This window comes from Lissotriton vulgaris, unplaced genomic scaffold (genome assembly GCF_964263255.1).
Source record: "Lissotriton vulgaris unplaced genomic scaffold, aLisVul1.2 SCAFFOLD_4658, whole genome shotgun sequence".
NCBI classification, from domain to species: domain Eukaryota; kingdom Metazoa; phylum Chordata; class Amphibia; order Caudata; family Salamandridae; genus Lissotriton; species Lissotriton vulgaris.
Window position 1 is genome coordinate 70,217 of NW_028242445.1, and position 5,704 is coordinate 75,920.

A 5,704-nucleotide genomic window follows, 5' to 3' on the forward strand; every position below is an offset into this window, starting at 1 on the left:
TCAAGAGGGCCTCTTCCGGCATTAATTGGCCCCAAGATTTAATATTTGCTCTCCGAAGTGGAATAGACAATATATCTTTAGTCCAATCTGGAGAGCCTGGTGAGTCCCAAATTGGAGCCATCACAGAGTAATATGAGATATTTAGCACCCTTCTTAATCTGGCCCACACATATGCCATATCTCTGAGAACTATTAAACGCACCTTCTTAAAAAAACGTGAACTTAAACAAAAATCCCAGTGTGCCTCCCTGGATCTCAGATAACATAGTCTGAAACATGAAGTCTGTTTCGGTCCCTGATGGGGAATCAAATAGCCTTATTCCTGCCTTAATTAATAAAGTCCAGGCATATATTCTCAGTTCTGGAGCGCATAGCCCTCCTTTGGCTTTCCGTCTTCGGAGCTTCTTCCATGCAATCCTTATGCCCTTTGAAGCCAAAATGAATGAATTTCATTTAGCTTGGATCTTACTTAATCTGGATTCCTTAAAAGCAAGTGGAATATTTTGAAATATAGAAATTAATTTAGGTAACAACATCATTTTAACAATGTTGACTCTTCCAATTAAAGTCAAAGGAAGAAGTGACCAACTTTTTAAAGATTGAGTTCTTTCCCTCTCAATTTTTATCGGCCAGTTGATGTATGTCCTGCGTAATTTGCACTCCAAAATATCTGATTTCATGTTTTAAAATTGGAATTGGAGTTAGAGAACACATGCATTCTGATTTAGGCTGATTAATCTGATATCCAGAGATTTGTCCGAATTGCTCTTCTGCACTATAAATAAGAGGAATTGCTTTAATGGGGTCTGATGTATATAACATCAAATCATCCACATACAGAGCGACTTTTTTCTCCCAATTATTATGCTCAAATGGTAAGATATTCTGGTCTTGTCTTATATTTTCAGCGAATGATTCGATGTAGAGATCAAAGAGCAAGGGTGAAAGCGGACACATATCGTCAGAAAAAATATTGTGGTCAAGAATATTGATTTTAGGTAAGTAATAATGATGTTTAAAATATTGAAGTGTTTAATATTGTTTGCAGAAATATAGCGGACCTCTTAGGATGGGGGACGGATGGCCACCGCCATGCAGGCAGTGGCGATCCGTCCGCCATCCTTGCCCGTCCACCACCATTGTAATATGGCGGGGGGACCATGGCGGACGGGAAGACCGTCCACCGCTTTTTCGCCGTAGTCGCCTTGCAGGGTGTGGGGGGTGCACATGGGGGGTATCTATGGTACCTCCCTGCGTTTCGCAGTATAACATGGCAGGCATCACGCGGTACCTATCATGTTGTGCTGTGAAATGCACAACATGCATTTTTGACATTGCGGCGGACGCAATGTTAAAAATGCGGGATGCACCCGCCACTGTGACGGGTGCATCCTAATTCGGGGCACGGTACCTCCGCCCTTGTGGCGGACGGTCCCTGCCCCAGACAGAATGGCGGACTGACTTTGTCCATCCCCAATCCTTATCAACCCCACAGTTGTTTAAAATATTGATTTTTAATTTTTGGTGTGTATTTTAGTATATATTTTATATGTATGTGATGTATGTTTTTTTGTATAAGAATTGTTTGTATTTTAATATATGTGTTAAAACTTTAGTAGTTATTATTTTTTTTTATTAGAATGTTGTGTTTTTAGTACCGTAGCGGGTTGTGGGTTTACAGGGGAATCGGGTGGGAAGTAATTTAATTATATTACATTTTTTGATTAGTTTTAGTAGTTATTAATGTTTTTTTTATTAGAATTTTGAACATTTAGTACTGTAGTGGGTTGTGGGTTTACAGGGGAATATGGTGGGAAGTAATGTAATGATATTAAATGTATGGAATATTTTTTATCAATTAATATGTATTTAGTTGAGATGTTATAGTGTTAAATGTGGAAAGTATTTTTATGAATAAATTCTTTTTTTTTTCTTTTTTTTTTAAATCCTCATACACCCAAAAAATTATTTTTCAGAGTAAGTTGTTCCAGCCACCCCCAGTAATTGTAGTAGGAGGGCCCCTTCTTAGACTCTGAAGATATTTATGGATGCTCTTTTTGCAGACACCCAATACCTACCTCATGGTACTACAGAATGTAGATTCAACTCAGTTCTTCCAACTTTCCAGGCCCTTGAACTGATCTAAGGGTGACCTATTCTGCAAAAAGGCATAATCATTGGACAACGTCGTTCATAGCCTATCCAGCCAGTTAATACATGGAATCCAAAAATGCTTCCTTCCCTTCCAAGCTACCTTATCCAATCTGAGTGTATGCCTGATTGCTCTTATCCAATCTAAATATTGTGGTGCAGTAGCACTCACCCACAGTTTGCATATTTCTCTACGAGCAAGAAAGATTAAATAAAGAGATAATTTATTAATGTCTTGAGGAAGTTCCTCATAGTTAGAAACAATTCCAAAAAAAACTAATGATACTCTAACCTGTATATCATAATTGAAGAGCACTTTCATACTTCTTCTATTTCAGACCAAAAATTCATTAGCGTAGGGCAAGTCAAAAACATGTGAAGGTCGTCTGCCTTTTCCTGGTTACACTTTGGACAGCATGGAATAGGCCCCTTAGAAAATTTAGCCAGCCTGGCCGGAGACCAATACACTCTATGAAGAGAAAACAAGTGATTTTTCTTTAAATTGGCAGGTGATACTGTAACATGTAGTAAATCAAAAGATACTTGCCATAGGTTTTGCAAGTCAACATCCGAAACTTGATCACTCCAAAGTTGTACCGGGAGACAAAACTCTCCATCTTCTCCTTCCAAAATTGTCCAATAAAGCACAGATGTTTTTATCTTCCTTGTTTTCTTCAATAATAGTTCCTCCAGCACTGATGTAGCACCAAAATCCACTGTCATTGCCTGTGCCCAACTTCTAATTTGTAAATATTTGAATTTAGATAAATTATTATCCGTAAAATTAGAAATCTCTTCCCACATCAAGAGGACCTCTTCCGGCATTAATTGGCCCCAAGATTTAATATTTGCTCTCCGAAGTGGAATAGACAATATATCTTTAGTCCAATCTGGAGAGCCTAGTGAGTCCCAAATTGGAGCCATCACAGAGTAATATGAGATATTTAGCACCCTTCTTAATCTGGCCCACACATATGCCATATCTCTGAGAACTATTAAACGCACCTTCTTAAAAAAACGTGAATCACCAAACTTAAACAAAAATCCCAGTGTGCCTCCCTGGATCTCAGATAACATAGTCTGAAACATGAAGTCTGTTTCGGTCCCTGATGGGGAATCAAATAGCCTTATTCCTGCCTTAATTAATAAAGTCCAGGCATATATTCTCAGTTCTGGAGCGCATAGCCCTCCTTTGGCTTTCCTTCTTCGGAGCTTCTTCCATGCAATCCTTATGCCCTTTGAAGCCAAAATGAATGAATTTCATTTAGCTTGGATCTTACTTAATCTGGATTCCTTAAAAGCAAGTGGAATATTTTGAAATATAGAAATTAATTTAGGTAACAACATCATTTTAACAATGTTGACTCTTCCAATTAAAGTCAAAGGAAGAAGTGACCAACTTTTTAAAGATTGAGTACTTTCCCTCTCAATTTTTATCGGCCAGTTGATGTATGTCCTGCGTAATTTGCACTCCAAAATATCTGATTTCATGTTTTAAAATTGGAATTGGAGTTAGAGAACACATGCATTCTGATTTAGGCTGATTAATCTGATATCCAGAGATTTGTCCGAATTGCTCTTCTGCACTATAAATAAGAGGAATTGCTTTAATGGGGTCGGATGTATATAACATCAAATCATCCACATACAGAGCGACTTTTTTCTCCCAATTATTATGCTCAAATGGTAAGATATTCTGGTCTTGTCTTATATTTTCAGCGAATGATTCGATGTAGAGATCAAAGAGCAAGGGTGAAAGCGGACACCCCTGTCTTATGCCTCTTTTAATTTTTATGGGTAATGATAAACTACCATTTATTAATATTCTAGCTGTTGGAGCCTGGTAGAATGCGGCTACAGAACCACAGAAGTTCCTACCCAAATTAGACATTTCTAATACTTTAGCAAGAAATTTCCAGTTAACACGGTCAAAAGCCTTAGTGGCATCTAGTGTAATAACCGCCAGTGGACTTTTGTGGGGATAGGCAACATCTATTGCACCAACTAAAGCTTGTGTAAGGTCTTGTATAGAGCATCCTCTAACAAATCCCTTTTGATCTACATGTAGTAGACTACTAGCTACCCCATTCAATCTCTCTGCCAATATTTTTGCCATAAGCTTATAATCTGAATTGAGCAGAGAGATTGGTCTGTATGAATCACACTGCGCTCACTGTTCAACACTCTAGAAAACTTGAAGATTTCAGACAGCGTGAGCAGGGGTATCAAGAAAAAATGGAGTCCTTAGAAAACGCGCAAAGGAGGAATAATTTGCACCTCCTGAAAGTCCCGGAAGGGGCCGAGGAGGAAAATATTAAAGAGTTTGTGGCTAAATTAGTAAATAAACAACTCGGGTTGAGCTTTCAGAAGAAGAGATAATGAGAGACATCCAACGAGTCCATAGGGACCCATTCAGCCTAAATCCAAATATAAGTAGACGTAGAAAGATTTTAGTTCACTTTTTGATTTATACGCTAAAAGAAGAGATACTTAATAAGGCTCTAAAAAGTAGTTCGTTATCGGTGAATGGGATTACATTTCAGATCAGATCGGATGTATCTTCAATTACAGCATCCAGACAGTGGGAGCTTGGTAAACTACTTGATCCCTTTAACCAACTTGACGCCACTTCTCAACTCAAGTTCCCTGCATCCTTAAAAGTGATGTATAAAAATAAAATGAGAGTCTTTAAAAGGCTGGATGAGGTTGAAGAGTATCTTCAATTACTCACTGATGCTAATAAAAGGGAGCAAGACAGATAATATTACATTTTCACGGATTTATTATGAGATTCTTAGCTATATCAACATTTAACCATCCGGACATCTGGGGATGGAGCCTCAATGGCCCGAGGTAGGCCAAGAAAAAGGAGGGGGGGGTTCTCCAGGGGAGCACGGGAGGGGTTTTGCGGGGGTTGGGGGATGTCAGGGCACTGGGTGGGGAGCATGTGGGGAAAAAAAATTGTCCAAATCGCCAAATATGATACTTAGTTCATACTTAATCAACATAAAATGTCGCAGAATAGGATAGCTTTATCAGCATATATTAAGATTATGTCATGGAATGTAAATGGTTTAAGGGTTAAACACAGGAGAGAGGATAGTCCAATATTTAAAAGATGCACCTGAGAATATTTTTATTTTACAAGAGACGCATTCCACGGAACAAGAGTTAAGAGATATGTGTATAAAGGAAAAATTGATTCAGCACGTGATAGCCACTTCGAAGCAAACTTCAAATAAAGAGGTGGCTATATTGATTAAATCTAATCCTGAGTTTATGTTGTTAAACTGAAGAACTGATTAAAAAGGGAGATGGGTCACAGCAAAAATAAAACACTGTTCGCATCACTTCACAATCGTAGGATATTATGGTCCGAATTTAGATGATACACTCTCTCTTAAAGAACTTTTGGTTGAGCTTTTGGATTTTGAGGACCCTGTGATTTTTGCAGGGGATTTTAATTTAGTACTTGATCCACAATTGGATAAATCATATAAACTTAAGCTCTCTCATAACCCTAAAACTAGATCTCTATTATTAAATGCAATCA